This window comes from Lynx rufus, unplaced genomic scaffold, assembly GCF_022079265.1.
Source record: "Lynx rufus isolate CCGP_SWC_20201006 ecotype Redwood Valley unplaced genomic scaffold, mLynRuf1.p SCAF_2, whole genome shotgun sequence".
NCBI lineage: Eukaryota > Metazoa > Chordata > Mammalia > Carnivora > Felidae > Lynx > Lynx rufus.
Genome location: NW_025814834.1, coordinates 150,133,056 through 150,151,743, shown reverse-complemented (window position 1 = coordinate 150,151,743; position 18,688 = coordinate 150,133,056). Strand labels below are relative to the sequence as shown.

The following is an 18,688-nucleotide window of genomic DNA, read 5'->3' as shown; positions in this document are numbered from 1 at the left end:
TTTCTGTTTTTCATCCTACGGGATTCTATTTTCTTATCAAACCACAGCTGATTTAACCACTTTCTTACTGATGAATTTTTGGTGTTTTGTTTTTTTTTTTTTTGTCCTGTTACAGATAATGCTTGTGAACTCATCTATGTGCCATGTTAAAGGTGGTTGTTTTGTTTTGTTTTTGTTTTTATGGAATAGTCCCGGAAGTTAAACTGCTGGGTTGTAGAATATGTACATCTTTAGGTATACAAGAGAATGTAAAATTATTCTCCAAAGTAGTTTTGTCAATTTCCATTCCCATAGCAATATTTCAGAGTCCAATTACTTCAAATCTTCTGTAAAGCTTGGTACTATCAGACTTCAAATATGTCCATTTCATTGTGGTAAATGATATTTTATTTGTGTTTTCAATTTGCATATTTCTGATTATTAAGGAGGAATGATTATCTATTCACACCGTTATTTCACATCTATATGTGATTCTGCTCAATATTCCCCTGAGCTGGACTTACTGAGTTATCCATAAAAGTTTTTACATATATTCCTGATACCTGTATTTTGCTCATTCTATATAACACAGATCTCTTCTCAGCCTGCAGCATATTTTTTCACTTTGTTTAATATAACTTCTGATTAACATAAGTTTGTGATTTTAACAGAGTCATATTCATGAGTATTTTCTTCTTGTCTTACTTCTTTTCAGTGTTTAGGAGATCCTGACTGCTTCCCCTCCCTCCATGAGGTCATAAAATGTTCTTGTAAATGTTCTCATGCTTAACATTTTGATTTTCACAATTAGGCCTTTAATTGGAATTTCATTCTTTTGCGTGCGTGTGTGCACTGGTTTGAAGGAGTTGTTTTATTTTATTTTGTTTTCCATTTGGATAACCAATTAGGCCAGTACCATTTATTGAATATTTCATCCTTTCCTTAATGATTTGCAACCTGTGATCAATGTATTAAACTTCATGTTTCAAAATATACTAAGCTCTGAGTCAAGGTTACCTCCTATTTCCATTGGTCTCTTTGTCTTCTGTGAATGAACATGACACTGATTAAATTACTCTAGCTTCAATCATAAGTTACGGTATCAGGTAGGGTAAGTTCTCCCTTCCACACACCACTCTGCCCCAACCCTTGTCACTTGTTCTTGAAAATTGTTTTGATATTGGTCCTTTGTTCTTTCATATGAATTTTAAAATCACTTTTCATTAATCAGGTCCTATAAAAAAAGTCTTATAGGGATTTTGACTAAAATTGTATTGAATTTATAGACTAATTTAGGGGAAAATTGATAATTTTTTTGATATTGAGTCCTCCTATCCATGAATATAAAATATCTCTCCATTTATTTAGGTCTTTGTTAATAAACATAATTTTTTGACAAAAATCTGCAAATCTTTTGTTAGATTTATTTCTAGTTGTTTAATTTTGTTGATGATTATATTATAAATAGTTTTTTGTTTGTTTATTTATTTATTGAGAGAGAGGGAGAGAGCAAGCAGGGGAGGGGCAGAGGGAAAGGGAGAGAGAGAATCCCAAACAGGCTCCGTGCTGTCAGCGCAGAGCCCGATACAGGGCTCAATCCCATGAACTGTGAGATCATGACATGAGCTGAAATTAAGAATTGGATGCTCAACCTACTGAGCCACTCAGGCACCCCCAGTAAATATTATTTAAGGTTTTCTAAACTGCTTGTGGCTGGTGAAGAAGAATGGAATCTATTTTTGTATATTCTTATATTTAGCATCTTGCTAAAATCTCCTTAATTCTAATAATTTGTCTGTAGATTATTTCTCGTGTACCGTACTGGCTGGGTTTCTGAGTAAATGTTGGATAGAAATGGTGAATAGTGGTGATCTTTGCTCATTCTTTGAAGTTTCACCATTAAGTATGATAGTCAACGTGGATATTATATTTTACTAAATGCTTTTTGTTTCATTTATTGAGATCATATTTTTAATTCTTTAATTTGTAAATATGTGACTTAAATGTATAATTTTAAAAAATGTTAGGCCTTTGTTGCAATACTTGCACAAGAGGGAATTCACTGACACCTTTATTATATCAGCACCTCACAATGAGGTGCAATGAATTCAACTATTCAGGTGTCGTCCAACACTACTGCATGGCAATGTTATCTGCCAACCACCATGCAGTTTAGACATTGCTGTAAGTGTTTATATATTTAAATACCAACAAAAACTTGTGGAGAATGTAAAAATAAAAGTGATAAGCCTCTCACAAACGTGTATAATTGAGAAATTTGTCATTAGTCTGCAAGAGGACTTACACATTCTTCAAACTTCCATTTTCGCCTCAGTGTCAAGTGAATGACCTTGCCTTATACTGCACTGAGACAGAGTAGCAATCAAACAAGAGCCACTTCCTCTTTCCCACACCTGATCTACCGACATACCTCCTTATGCACACACATATTCTGCCTCCCTTCTCTTACAAAGGAAGAAGTTTCTCTGTTGCTTGTCTGAAGCCAGTGCCTCCCTTGTATCTAAAGCCCATGTTCCCTTCATGGCCTTCTCTTAACACTTGCACTATCATTTTTTTCCTCTTGACTACATCATTTCCGACAGCAATTAAATAAGCTAGATAGCACTCATTAAAAAACAAAAACAAAACCCTTCCTTGACCTCGTGTCCTTCCCTCCCTTCCTTTCTATTCACTCATTCAATGTCTCATGTACTTTTCTAGTTCAATCTTTACTTCCCCATCACAGCAGAACTTTTTGAAAGACCTGTTTATGCTCATTGCCACTATTTTCTTACCTCTCATTCCCTCTTCATTTGGGCTTTTGTTCTTACCACAGCTCTGAAATTGCTTCCCTTTCAGGTCACCATGTAACCTTCATATAGCTAAATCCAATAATCCAATGGCTCATTTTATCTCAACCTTTTTTCATTCTTGAAAAATTTTAAGGTTTTGTTTATATGGCAGCATGCTTCCTGAATTTTCGGCCTCCTTATATAACACCTCCTTATATTCTAATGATTCCTAAAATTATGTCACCTGTCCTTCCTGACTGTATAATTGACCTTCTGGTTATCCTACCTACTGATATCTTTTTGAATTTCTAATAGGGATTTCAAACTTTATGTGCCCCAAACTGAACCCTTGAATTATCCCCTCAAATCCCTAAATCTTGTCTCTTCCTTGTCTTCTCCAACTCAGCTATAATGTGGTAGTATTTTGAAAATTATCAAAATTGCTTTTCAATTTTGCCTTTTTGAATATATGGACTTTACCCTATTCATAGCTTGAGGGGGTCATATGCCCAAGGGTTATATGTATTAAGAAAATTTTTCTGTTTTCTTTGTTTCCAACTTTACTAATTCACAAGGTTGACCTTGGAGCACCCAGCATACAGAGCTGTCCTATATTATAGAGAAGACACACTTTCCATCTATTGCAAGAGAACTCTAAGGCTTTTTACTAGGTGATAAAAGGATGAGAATATGCTATAGAAGAAATAGAGAGAAAGTCAGGTTGTTGTTGTTGTTGTTGTTGTTTGTTGTTGTTTTTCTTTTGGCTCCAGGAGAATACAGGAGCGCAAAAAGGGAGGGAGAGACCTAGATGTTCAGATTTTCCTCTTTCTGAGTTTTGGCAAAGTGAGACTCTTGTTCCCCACTACCTCTTCAGGATGCAGGAAAGGTACCTTCTCTCTAGATAGCATTTGGTTTATGGCCATATCACTTTGGATGCTCAGGAAAATCAAAATGACGAACATTTGTTAAATTTTCCTAACCTACTCCTTGATTCCTATATGATGTAGATGGCAACTTAGAAATACCTGGGGAGCTTGTGTATGTGTGTGGTGGGGGAGTGGTCATTACTCTAGAAAGACATGGCTCTGTCATAACGCTGATGAGCAGACTTCCTGGGCTAGAGCTGAATGAGAATCCAGAAGACCTGAGAGGGATCTGCAGATTAGTGGAAGCTGATTAGAGGGAACCTCTCCCAGAAAGGAAATGAAAATTACTAGCTGCAGACATTATCATCAGAGGCCAGCAGGGTAGGCAGTAAGGAAACTGACAAGGGACATTACCATGTCCCTATCTTAAACACCTGCACCTAGATCCAAAGCCTCCTCATCCTTACCATCACCAGACACTCAGACTCTCTAATGGAAAAGAGCAAAAGAGGGAGGTCAAGAGCTGATAAATTTGAGAAGCAACATTGTAAGAATCTGAGCATTACCTACAGAGACTACTAATTTATAGGAACAAATTGTTTAAGCTTTCAACTGAGTTGGGTTTAAAATTTTCTTTCCCCAAGCCTCCAACCATTCCTCACTAATCAGTAAGTTAGAGCTTGTAAGGAAAACCAAATAAACCAAAAATAATGAAATCACATATATCCACATATGTAAATACCAATTTGTAGGTCTGTAATATATTTAATGATATGATCACCAGTTCAGTTGCTCCAGCTAAAAACCAGGATTTATTCTTCATTATTTTTTCCCTCTTTCTCAACATCCAAACAATGAATGATTACAGTCAGCTTTATCTCCAAAATATGTCTTAAATGGGATCACTATCCCCTATCTCTATTGTCCCCTTACATTCCCAACCATACTACTTTTCATCTACACTACTGCCACGGCCTTCTAAGTCCACTTTTACCCTCATAGTCTATTTCTTCAAAATTCCCCAAATGATCACTAAATTCACATTTAGTGAAATTAACATTTCAAACCCCTTGACCTGTTTAAAACCTTCCAAATGGCTGCACATTGAAATCAGAATCATCTCCAAATCTCTTATTATGGTCTGTAATCCTCTATATGATCTGGCTCCTTTTATTTCTCTGATGTTATGTTTTCAAGTTACTCACTACATTCCAATTACTTGGCCATTCCCTCCCCCCCCACGCCCACCCCATCTGGCCCCTTTCTAATAGTGCATCTAATAAATGCCCTTTCTGCCTTAGAGCATTTGCATTTAAATGTCCCCTCTACCTAGAAAGCTTTTACTTAGATATTCACATGACTGGCTGCCTCTTATCCTTAGACATCTGGTTCAATGTAACCCTAGGTAGTCCTTCTGTGACCACCCCAATTTAAAGTGGTCTATTACCTAGTCACTCTTTATCTCATTACCATGTTTTCTTTTCCTCACAGCACTTATCACTCTCAGAAATTACCATTCTTGTTCACGTTTCCTTCCCACACCGCAGTGTTAAGTTCCAGGACAGCAGGGACCTTGTCTGTTTTGTTTATTGCTGTAACATTAGTACCCAGAACTGTGCCTGGCATATAACTGATGATTAATAAATATTTAATAAACAAATGAATGATAGAATGCATGCCCCAAATTGAAAATATTTAGCCTTAATCAGACAGTAACCTAGGCTACTTGGTATTCATTTGTAAAGAAATAACATCTTAAAAAACATGTACTAAAGTTTGTAGTAAAGCCAAAGTTTATGAACAAAAGGTGAAGAGTAGTGAGACATTTTTATACTACCTTTTTGTTTCTAATAAATGTAACATATGCATCTACTAGGAACATTTTGCACAGTAAATATTTGTACATTTGAAGAACACATTATATGTGAAAAAGGGGATTGCTATTGCATTTTCTTTTGTCATTATAATCGGAAAGATTTCTCCTGGTTCTTTTGTCCACATCTTTTTTTCTCTTCAAAGACAGGTTGCTTCTTCTTTTTGTGGGGTGGAGGGGAGGACGTGGATTGGGGGGGGGATGTGGGATGGGGTTGGAACTTCCACTGATATTAGGCTGGTTTATTTTAGTGCTTGTTCTAAAAATGCATAAGAAATATCTTGCTGCAAAATATTTGCTTTTAAAAGGCAACCCTACCGCAACTCATTTGTGTACTTAGAGGCTTGCAGCAGACTGGAAAAATAGCAACATTTTCTAAATGAGCATGTTTTAGTAAACTTCTTCAATAATTCCTAACATAAGAATGCTTTTATATGCTGACAGAGAATAGTTGGCTTTATGCTGAGCCTACTCATTAAATAGAAGGAGTTGAGATTCCAGCCTATTACTTTAAATATGTGAGAGTAGCTGTACTGTCTTGAAAGTAACATATCACATCTATTTAAAATTTTTTTTAATGTTTATTTAGTTTTGAAGAAGAGAGAGAGACAGAGCATGAGCAGGAAGAGGGGCAGAGAGAGAAGGAGACACAGAATCTGAAGCAGGATCCAGGCTCTGAGCTGTCAGCACACAGCCCATAGGTGGGACTTGAACTCACGAACCATGAGATCAGGATCTGAGCCAAAGTCAGACACTTAACCGACTGAGCCACCCAGGCACCCCACATCACATCTATTTTTTAAACAACTTTGAGATACAAGTCATATACCATATATGAACCTGTTTAAAGTATACAATTCAATGAGTTGTGCGACCATCACCACAATCAATTTTAGAACATTTTCATTGCCCCCAAAAGAAACCCTGTATCCACAAGCAGTCACTTCCCATTTCCTCCCAACCACCATCCCTAGTAGCCATAGGCAATCGCTAATCTACTTTCTGTCTGTCTAGATAATGCCTTATTTGGGACATGTCATATATCATGTGGTCTTTTTTGACTGGCTGCTTTCACTTAGCATAATGTTCTCTTTTCTTTTCTCTTTAAATGTTTATTTATTTTGAGAGAGGACAAGTATAAGCAGGGGAGGGGCAGAGAGAGAGGAAGAGAGAGAATCCCAAGCAGGCTCCATACTGTTAGCATGGACCCCGATGTAGGGCTTAATTTCATGAACTGTGAGATCGTGACCTCAGCTGAAATCAAGTCTGACACCTAACGGACTGAGCTTTCCAGGCACCCCTAAGCATAATGTTTTCAAGGTCCATCAGTGTTGTAGCATGTATGAGTACATCATTTCTTTTCATTGCCAAGTAATAATCCATTGCATAGATACACTACCTTTATTAATATACATTTACAAATGATCAGTTGAATGATCATTTATGTTATTTTGGCTATCATTAAAATGCTTCTATAAATATTCAGGTACAAAATTCAAATTTTGTTTGAACTCTGCTTTCAATTCTATTGGGTATATACCTAGGAATAGAATTGGTGGATCATATAGCAACTCCATGTTTATCATTTTGAGAAAATGCCAAATTGATTTACAAAGTGGCTGTACCATTTTATATCCCATCAGCAATGTATATTTACATCTTCAGCAACATTTGATATTTTGTTTTTTTGTATTTTTAATTTTTTTTTATTATAACCATCCTAGTCAAGTGAAGTGGCATCTTGTGGTTTTATTTGAATTTTCCTAATGGCTAATAATGTTGATCATCTTTTCAATTGCTTATTGGCTAACTATATATCTTCTTTGGAGAAACATCTGTTTAAATGTTTCACTCAATTTTTCAATTGGCTTATCTTTTTACTACTGAGTTGGAAGGGTTCTTTGCATATTTTGGATACAGTCCTTTATCATATATGATTTGCAAATATTTTCTCCCTTTTCATGGGTGTCTTTTCACTGCCCTAATGGTGTTTTTTGAAGCACAAAATTATTTTCTTTCTCTTTTCTTCTTTCCTTCCTTCCTTCCTTCCTTCCTTCCTTCCTTCCTCTCCTCCATCCCTCCTTTTTTCTTTCCTTTTTTTTTTTTTGTAGGTAGGGTTTACATCCAGTATGTGGAGCCCAACATGGGGCCTGAACTTACAACCTTGAGATCAAGAGCTGAGCTGAGATCGAGAATTGAATGCTCAACCAACTGAGCCAGCCAGCACAAAACTTTTAATTTTAATGAAGTCCAGTATATTTTTTCTTTTGTCACTTATACTTTTGGTGTTATCTAAGAAAACTTTTCATAAATCAAGGTCATGAAGATTTACTGATATGTTTTCTTCTAAGACATTTATAGTTTTAGCTCTTAAATTTTGGTCTGTGATCCATTTTGAGTTAATTTTTGTGTGTAGGATAAGGGTCCAACTTTATTCTTTTGCATGCAGGTATCTACTTGTTTTAGCACCATTTGTTGGAAAGACCATTATTTTTCCCTTTGACTTTTCTTAGCACATAACATGTTCTTGTAATTCAAATTATCTTGTTCTATTTTTGTCCCCTGGGATTTATTTTATTCATTGAGACAGCCAATAATGTTGGATATAGTAAACAAAGTTTGGGAGTTATAGAGTGATTCCTATCACAGGTTATGTTCCTCTTCTGTCTGAAACCTTTCAATGCCTTTTTACTACACTTTGAATAAAAAACCAAACTTTGTACCATGATTTAAATAATCCTTCATGATCTGCTTCCTATTTATTTCTTCAAGCTCATCTCAAAAAACTTTTCACTATTCTCTATGCTATAGCTATAATTAGCTTCCCTTTAGTTTTCCAAATACATCTAGACCATTCCCACTTCCAGATATTGGCCCTTACTATTCCATCTGCCTTGAGTGATCTCTCAAAGTTCTTGGCATGACTGGTTCTTTTTCATTCTTCAGGTCTCAACTGAATCCTCCCCTGTCCAGAGAATCCTTCCCTCAGTGCCCTATTGGAAATAGGCTTCTATTCTCTTAACCAGCTATTATTTTTCATCACCCTATTTGTTTCCATCATTGCATTTATTGCTATCTGCAATGATCTAGTCTATTGTCAGTGTTCACAATATCATAAAATCTGAGATCAGGAATCTTGCTAATCTTGTTCCCCCTTGGTATTCCCATTGCTTAGCAGAGTTCTTGATTCATAGAAGGTACTCAAAACTTTCTTTGAATTAATGAATGGACAAATACATTTTATAGAGTCACAATCTATGAAGCTAATAAAATTTTGGAGCATCTAAGTTAATGCTTTTTTTTTTTTTAAAGCTATAGAACCTTTTCTTCCAAAGAAAGCCTATACAGAATCTCATGTTAGATATACATAACAAAGATTTTTTTCTGACTCACATAGTAATAGAAGAAACACTCTTGCCCATTCAGCATCCCTCCCTGACACAGTCATCTTGGGAGGCTCTGCCCGGCTCCAACCCCTTTATCATGTATAATGTGTAAACTGAGAAACCAAAGAAGGACTCACCCAACAATGTACAGCTCTTTAGTGGTAGAGTAGGGACAGTGGTAGAGCAATTCTTGCATAATGGTCAGTGCAGAGGTCTTTCTATTTCTGTGTTGCTTTATGACACAACAGTTCAGAACAAACAAGCCTAAGACCAGAGTCATAAAAATCATTCAGAAGATAAAGATTTAAATAAGTCCTTTACTCCTTAATGCCACTGACCTCAAATTTCCAAACTTATTATTTTTTAGGGTTTCCAAGGAAATTATCTCAGAAATAAGATTCATGTGTACCTTATTATTCTTTTCTAACTAATGATAAATCCTTTCGTCTTTCTGACTTTGCTTTGTAAGATCCTATTAAAAAAGCTTCTTAGCTTTATTTTGCTTCATCTTTTCTCAAGATATTCCCCTATTCCTAATTATCATACCACTCTATCTATACAGGTGGGAAAAAAATCACACTTCTATAAATCCAACCAAGTTTTGTCCTAACAGATAAAATAAGACAATTTCATTTTTACATATTCAACTTTTAACTTCCATAGCTTCACATCTGTTTAGATGTTAGATAGTACAGTGATAGATTTTTAAAGAAATGGATGACAGACCATAACTCAGGCAGATGTTTCTTCTCAGATGCTTCCAAATTCTTCTCCCATACAGAGTTATGCATTTAGGCAACTGAATACTTTAGCATAGAATTCAAGCATAAAATACACATTTTAAAATTATGCTCAAAGTAGTCTAAATCTTAGATTTAGGAATTGTTACTGATGCTTCCCCTGCCTTATTTTTCAACCTAGTTCTCATTTTCCAGTCTTCTAGAGAGAAGAACATTTCTTTTCTTGAAAAATAAATTGTATTTCTTTTTTTCTCACTGTCTTGTTTATTTTTAAAGAATAGGTAGCATCTTTGTGACATTGCCTAAGGAAGAATGTTTTTAAAGTGAAAAATAAATCCAACATCAGGCTGTCTGATTAAGCAATAGTTCCTTGGATCATAAAATTCTTTTGAAAAAAATGTGCCATGGTATTTTTATTGGGTTTATGAGCTGAAAGACATTTAAAATTCCAAAGAGAACAACAAAAAGAATAAAAAAGAAACACACATGTGTTGTTACTAAAAAAGGCACCAAAGATGTGTACAAGGCAAGATTATTCCTGGGAAAAATTATGAAGCAGATGAAATCTGTGTTTATCATTTTTCTATGTCTTGTTTTGAGCCTCTTTTTTCATCTCTGTTCTGCCCATCACCAGCTGTCAGGCTGCATCATCCCCATCTGGGGTTCCTGTCTGTTATCCTATGGCATGGCTAGACCTTTTATTTAGTTCTGTGTTCTTCCCACCAACATTTAGGATTCTGCTGGGGAAGTAAGCTAGGTGATTAAAAAAATCCATGCTAAAGTATTATTAATTGTTAATGACTTTCTTATATAAAAATAATTTGGTAAGAATTCTCAGAAAGATAATTACACTTTTTCAGCATTTGTTACGTGGCTTCTCTGTGAGTCCAGCCCTGATGAGTCCTCTACAAAAGATGAAAATGTCAATATCCCGCAAAAAAGGCAAAACATAAGCCCAAGGCTGGTCACCTCATGGAGTAGTGTGGCTTAGAGGCATAGAAGTCAGACAATAAAGGAGCTAGAGTCAGCTCTGCCATCTGCAATTATACTTCTCTTTCTCTGAGTCTATATTTTTCAGTTGTAAAGTGGGGAAAATAAAGCACTACTGGATTATTGGAAGGATTCTGTGAGAAAATGTAAGTGAAATTCTATTGTTCAGTGCCTGGACCAATAGTTTGAAGATAATATTGGGGGGTGATTCCCCAGTGCTTTATATTTGCTGCAGTGAAGCACCTATCATAGTTTTCCAGGACTGAGAGAGCAGGATGGAATAGAAATGGACACTCTACCACTTATGTAAAACCAGAGGGAAAAAAGACTCAACTTGCCAATTGCTAAAAAACAGGAGACATTTCTGATTCATCCTCAAACTTCAAATGTCACTTTGAAATACATTGGTATAATTATCTATTATTTTGGAGAAGAGGTGAGATAGCATTATTTTAATAGATACTAAAGGAATTATAATTATGGGTAAATGATATGAATGGCAAGGTAGCCAGTTTGTGCTTAATTTATGGTATTTGTTGTATTCTTCCAGATAGGGCTTCTTCTTAGTTCTTGGAGATGTAATTGAAATTACTAGGGGCAGGAAATATCTTTAAAAGGCTAAATAAGACCCCTAGGGTATGGCAAAAAGAGAAATCATTTTAAGTAATAACTTAAATGGGTCATAAGTAATGACTCCCAAGATATGAGAATATCTTCAAAGGCAAGAATACTTAGAAAGGTAAAGAGAGAATAATCTTGGGAGGAGAACACATGTTTAAACATGTGAGATAAAGACGAGGGGACAGTAAAGTAAAAAGACAAAATGTCCAGAGAGGCCTTATCTAGAAGATGTAACAAATATCATAAATTAAGGATTTAAGCAAGAAAAAAGCTGTTCTCATTATTTATTTACATCTTCTATTGGCTCTGTGGTGAGAGAATATGTCCAATACATTTAGAATTTCCCTTGAAGTAATACTACAATTTCATATCAGATCCCGATAGTTTAAATTATGCCTGCAAAGGACTTCTTATGGCATTCTAGAGCTAGGACATTCCTCTACCGGAATAATGTCAGCTCGATGAATAAAAATCAGAAATAGTCAATCAAACTAAGTTTGAGATACCACAAAATGTTCCCCTTCAAATGCTTTATGACAGAATTTCCATAGCTGAGGTGACATCATCAGGATAGTCACATAAGTCATTCCTGAATTCAGCCATCCTCAGAAGAAGACCAAGTAGCTAGTATCCATATAAAAGACCCACCATTGTGAAAATCCTAGAACCTGGGGGTGAGGCTGAGGCACTCTCCTAGATCACAGGGATACAGAAGGACCAAGCAGAAAGGTAAGAGTAAAGATTTCACTTTGATTGCATTGTCCTTTCCTCAGACCAGCAGAGTACTGCATCAAGTGTCTCCCTTGGCTTATAGTTTCTCCAGTGAGGAAAAGAAAAATCCAAAATGCACATCTAGCTCCCCCAGTATTGTAGAATGCTTCCAAGGTAGCCCAATTAAGTTTCACCTCATGGGGATCATTGGGAAAGAATGCAGACTTGACTACTAAGGATCAGATAGAGACAGAGAAGAGAGGCAAGGATTACAGCATCCTTCACCAGATCTTGGTGGACTGCATTCTTGATTGCAGTAGCACCTGAGCAGAGATCCCAGTCAGTGATTCTGCACATCTGCAGAGCTGAGTTGGTGGCTCTGTCTGGTCAGAGATCTTGGCTGAAGTGTTCTGCATTATTTGGGTCCCAGCCAAAGGGTCATACTTGCTGTGGAGCCCATTATATGTCCCTGAGTAGTCAGGGAAGCAAACCTGAAACCTTGCCCAACAGTTAAGCATATACTCCCATCTCACTCAACCAGGATTGCCTGGCCATAGAATTTGGGCATTTGTGGAATCCATACTATAGCCCTACTCAGAAGGGCAGCCAAACCAGCAGCCCCGTCAAAATGTTGGGCATGACCAGAGAATCTGAACAGTGGCCCCAGACAGTCTTGGAACTCAGCTTAAAGTACTGCCCAGCTGTAAAGTCCAGCCAGCAGCTCTACCCAGCAGCAAAATCTAGTTAATGGCCCTGTCCAGTTACAAAGCACAGCTTGCAACCGAGGATAGACAAGAAGCCCAGCAAGTGGCCCTGCCCAATCACAAAGCATAGACTTCAGCCCCACCCAACAAAAGAGCTCAATAGTAATGCCACCCATGAAGCATATAGTCTCCAGCCTCAACCAACACTGAGATATAGCTGGAGGCCCCACTTGACCAGAAAGCCAGGCAAGTGACCTTAAGCAACACAGAGGCACAGCCAGTGGCCTAGGTAATCATGAAGCGCAGTCTGCAACTCTGCACAAAATTGGGACATAGCCTGTGTTCTGTCCCACTGTGAAACCCTGCTTGTTGTCTCATGAAAATGGAGTGAAGCCAGTAGCACTATCCAGTTAGGATGCACAAGATGAGACCTTGCCTAAATACAGAGTCCAATCAGACGCATTGCCTTGCCAGGCAATACAGCCTAAGATCTCACCCTACCAGCATCCCTACCCAACTAGGGTGCCTATTCACTGGCCTCACTTGAACATGAAGTTCAAGACAGCAGGCTCACTTAGCTGCAGAGAACAGCCAGTGACAACCCTCCCCCAACTTCAGAACGTGGGTAGGGACCTTGCACAACTGGAGACCCCAGTGGCAAGCTGTACCTACCACAAATTCTACCAGTTAACCAGTCCAGTATCCCAAGCAAAGCAGACTGGTGAAGGACTTTCCCTGCCAAAATGAACCTCTAATGTCTGGAAGAGAGACTACTTACTCAAATGTGCCGATACCAGTGCAAGGATACAAGGATCATAAAGAATCAAGTAAACATGACAACACCAAAGGAAACTAATAAAACTTCAATAACTGATATGAAAGTAATAGAATTCCATGGACTTTCTGACAAATAATTCAGAGTAATCCTCCTAAAGAAGTACAGTGAACTATAAGAACACACAGACAAGTAAAATTAGAAAAACAATGCATGAACAAAATGAGAAATTCAACAAAGAAATAGAAACCATAAAAATAAAATAAAAATCCTAGAGATGAACAATACAATGACTGAACTAAAGAATTCAATAGAGAGCTTTAGCAGTAGACTGAACCAAGCAGTAGCAGTGAACTCAATAAGTTATTTGAAGTCACCCAAAGGAGTAAAATGAAAAAAGCAAAACAAACAAAAGAACAAAGTAAAGTGAAGAAAGTCTATGGTACTTATGAGATAGCATCAAGTAAAATAATACGTGCATGCATTGTGATGAGACCAGAAGGAGAAGAAAAAGGACCAGAAAGTCTATTTGAAGATATAATGGCTGAAAATGTCCCAAACGTGGGGAGAGAAATGGATATCCAGGTTCTTGAGGCCTAAAGCATACCAAATAAGTTGCATCTAAAAAGAATTACTTTGAGACACATCATAATTAAATTATAAAAAGTCAAAGACAAAGAGAATTTGGGGAGCAGCAAGAGAAAATTGACTTGTCACAAAAGAGAGCCTCCATATGACTATAAGTACATCTCTCAGCAGAAACTGCAGGCCAGTAGAAAGTCAAAAATTTGCTTCAAAATACTGAAAGGAAAAAAAAAGTCAACCAAGAATACTATACCCAGCAAAGCTGTCTTTCAGAAATAAAGATGTGATAAGGACTGTCCCCGCAAAACAAAAGCTTATGAGTTCATCACCACTAAGACTGTCTTACAAGAAATACTAAAGGGCACTTTTCAAACTCAAATAAAAAAATATAATTTATGTCATAAAAACATGAATGTGTAAAATTCACCAACAGATATAAATATATATACATATTCAAAGCCAGATTCTCTAATATTGTAATGATGGTGCATAAATCACTTATAACTCTAGTTAAAAAGTTCAAAAACAAACATATTAAACTAAAATAATTAAAATAATTTGTTACTGTATACATAATATAGAAAGATGTCAATTGTAACATTAATGACCTGAAATGTGAAGAGGGGAGAAGAAGTAAAAGTATAAAGTTTCTGTATGCTATTGCAGTTGTTACCTGCTTAAAATAGGATGCTATGAGATATTTTATGTAAGCCACAAAGGAAGAGTGTGGTCGATACACAAATTTTAATAAAAGATTAAGTCACGCTGCTACAAAAAAGTCATAAAATCACAAAGTAAGACAATAAGGGAGAAAACAAGGAAGAAATGATCTATAAAACAGTCAGCAATTAATTAAATGTCAATAGGAAGACCTTATCAAAAATTACTTTAATTGTAAATGTATTAAATCCACTAATCAAAAAATACAGAATAGCTGCATGGATAAAAAGACAAGAGCGACCTATATACTGCCTGCAAGTGACACTTAAACTTTAAGGACACACAAAGACAGAGTGAAGAAATGGAAAAAGATACTTCAAGCAAAAGAAACAAGGGTAACCAAGAGAAAGCAGGGATACTTACACTAACATTAGACAAAGTAGACTGTAAGCTAACTAATCATAAGAGAAAAAGAAGGTCATTACATAATGATAATCAATAATATATAATTATAAATATTTGTGCACCAAACATTGGAGCTTTTAAATACATAAAGCAAATACTAACAGAAATAAAAGAAGAAATACAAAGCAACATAATAATAGTTGGGAGACTTTAATAGCCTACTCTCTAAAATGGTTATATCATCCAGGAAGAGAATCAATAAGACAACAATGGATTTGAATAACGCTATAAACCAAATATACCTAACAGACATATATAGAATATTCCATCTAACAGCAGCAGAATATACATTCTTTTTAAGCCTACATGAAATATTTTCAAGGACAGATCATATATAAGGTCACAATGTAAGTCTCAACAAACTTAGGAAGATAGAAATTATATCAAGCATCTTTTTAACCACAATGGTATCAAACTAGAAATCAACAATAGGAAGAGAGCTGGAAAATTCACAAATACGTAGAAATTAAAAAGCATATTCCTCAACAAACAATGGATGAAAGAAGAAAGCAAAAGGGAAATAAAAAAATCGTTAGACAAACAAAAATAGACACACAACATAGCAAAATTTATGGAATGTAGCAAAAGCAGTTCTAAGTGGGGAGTTTGCAGTGATAAGAGCCTACATTAAAAAAAGGAGAAAGATCTCAAATAAGTAACTTAACTTTACACCTCAAAGAAGTAGGAAAAAAAGAGCAAACTAAAGCCAAAGTTAGCAGAAGAAATGATGAAGATTAGAGCAAAAAGTAAGTGAAATAGAAAACAGAAAAGTTATAGAAAAGATTAACAAAAGTAATACTGTAAAATCTTGGATTGCTTCATATATTGTAACTTGTTTGGCGAGTGTTCTGCAAAATGAGTCCACATGTCTAATAAGTTTTAACTTGATAAATGCGCGATGCCTTGAAGTATGAGTTATCATGACACTGAAAATCACATGATAACAACCGAGCCAATAGTTCTTTCTCTCTATCACTGAGGGATTGTGGGTGATCATCTTCCATGCTTGGATGCTCAGTCACAGGTCGTGTGGTGTTTGGCAGAAATCAGTGATTTTTCAAAACATTGGAAGGTACGCACAAATGGTACTAGTACATTTTTTGTCACTTCAAAGGACCTATTGACAGTCCTTTGCTTTTCCACACAAGAGTAAGCTTAGGAATGCTTTGCTTCATTCTAGGTCATTGGATAGGTTCCTGTTAAAGTTTCATGGAAAGAAAAAGATTCAATTGAACCAATAGACAGTAGTGATTCTGTTAGTGATAGTGAAAGTCATCCTACACAATAACCCTCCTCTCTCTTGTCTCCCTCACACCAGCCACGAAGGTTTTCAAAGGTCAGTGCAGGCTAATTTGCTTATTTTTCTTAATATTTTGTATTTCCTTTAATATTTTGTATTATATTATAGTATTATAATCATTTTTATATGAATAATTATGGATTGTGAAACAAATCATCTGAGTTTCCATTATTTCTTATGGGGAAATTTGCTTTAATATACAAGTGTTTTGCATTACAAGCATGTTTCCAGAACAAACTATGGTTGCAAACCAAGGTTTTACTGTAGTTGGTTTCTTAAAATGATAAACAAAATTGACAAACTTTTAGCTAGACTCACTAACACAGAAAGGCCTCAAGCACAGTTAGAAATGAAAGAGAAGACATTATAAGTGGACATTATACTACAGAAAGACTAAGGTTCATAAGAGCCTACTCAGATACAATTATTTGTCAACAAATTGGACAACTTAGAAGAAATGGATAAATTCCTAGAAACATAGTACTTACCAAGACCGAATCATGAAGAAATAGAAAATTTGAATAGACCAATAATGAATAAAGAGACTGAATCAGTAGTGAAAAACCTCTCAACAAAGAAAAATAGATTTTGCTGATGATTCCACCAAACATTTAAAGACAAATTAATGATAATATTTCTCAAATTCTTTCAAAATTTTGAAGAGGAGAAAATACACCCAAGCTCATGTCTACATTACTTTGATACTAAAGCCAGAAAAGGATATTATAAGAAAATAAAAACACAGCCCAATATCCCTAATGAATATAGATGTAAAAATTCTCAACAGAATAGTAGCAAATTAAATTCAGCACATTAAAAGGATCATACACCATGATCCAGTGGGATTTATTCCAGGAATGCAAGGATTGTTTGTCTACAAGTTAATCAATGTGATAAACCCTACTCGGAGAATTAAAGAAAACCATATGATTATCTCAATAGATGCAGAAAGAGTACTTGGCAAAATTCAATAACCTTTCATGATGAAAACTTTCAACAAAGCAGGAATTGGGGGAACAAACTTCAACATAATAAAGGTTATATATGACAAACCCACTACTAATATCATGTTCAACAGTGAAAGATTAAAAACTTTTTCTCTAAGATCAGCAACAAGAGACCAACGTGCCCACTCTCACCATTTCTATTCAACATAGTACTAGAAATCCTACCCAGAGAAATTAGGCAAGAAAAAGAAATAAAAGGTATTCAAATTTGAGAGGAATAAAACTATCCCTGAAGATATACATTATCTTCATATAGAGAAAACCCTAAAGACTCCACAAAAGAACTGTTAAAATTAATAAATGACTTCAGAAAAACAACAATATGCAAAATCACCTATAAAACCCAGTCATGTTTCTATATACTAACAATATATATCTAAAAAAGAAATAAAACATTCCTATTTATAATAGCATCAAAAATAATAAAATACTTAGGAATATAACCAAGGAAGTGAAATATCTATGCAGTGAAAACTATAAGACATTCATGAAAGAAACTGAAGACACATAAATGGAGAGATATATCATGTTCATAGGTAGGAATAATTAATATTGTTAAAATGTCCATATTACCCAAAACCATCTACAGATGCAATGTAATTCCTTTCAAGATAACAGTTGCATGTTTTACAGGAACAGAAAAAATCCTAAAATTTGCCTGGAACCACAAAATACCCCAAATAACCAAAACAACATTGAGAAAGAAAAATAAAGCTGGAGGTATCACACCTATTAATTTCAAACTATATATACTAATCAAAACAGTATGATGCTACCATTAAAACAGACATATAGATTAATGAAAAAGAATAGAGAATGCATGCATATACGGTCAACTTACATTTGAAAAAAATGGTGTGTATATATATATATATATATACACACACACACACACACACACATATATAGTGTGTGTGGTGTGTATATATATATACACATATATATACATATATATACATTTGAAAAAAATGGTGTGTGTATGTATATATATATATACACACACACACACACACACACTATATATGTGTGTGTGTGTGTGTGTGTATATATATATGTATATGTATACATATATGTATGTATGTATATATGTATATACATATATATGGTCAACTTACATTTGAAAAAAATGGTGTGTGTATATATATATATATATGTGTGTGTGTGTGTGTGTGTGTGTGTATATATATATATATATATATAGTGGGTGTGTATATATATATATATATATATATAT

At 35.3% G+C, this 18,688-nt stretch overlaps 1 protein-coding gene across 1 annotated transcript in view; it reads right to left on the bottom strand.

Moving 5' to 3' along the window:
• Positions 1-18,688, bottom strand: part of COL24A1 (collagen type XXIV alpha 1 chain) — a 413,841-nt gene that overhangs the window by 100,862 nt on the left and 294,291 nt on the right. The gene's annotated exons all lie outside the window — the stretch shown is intronic.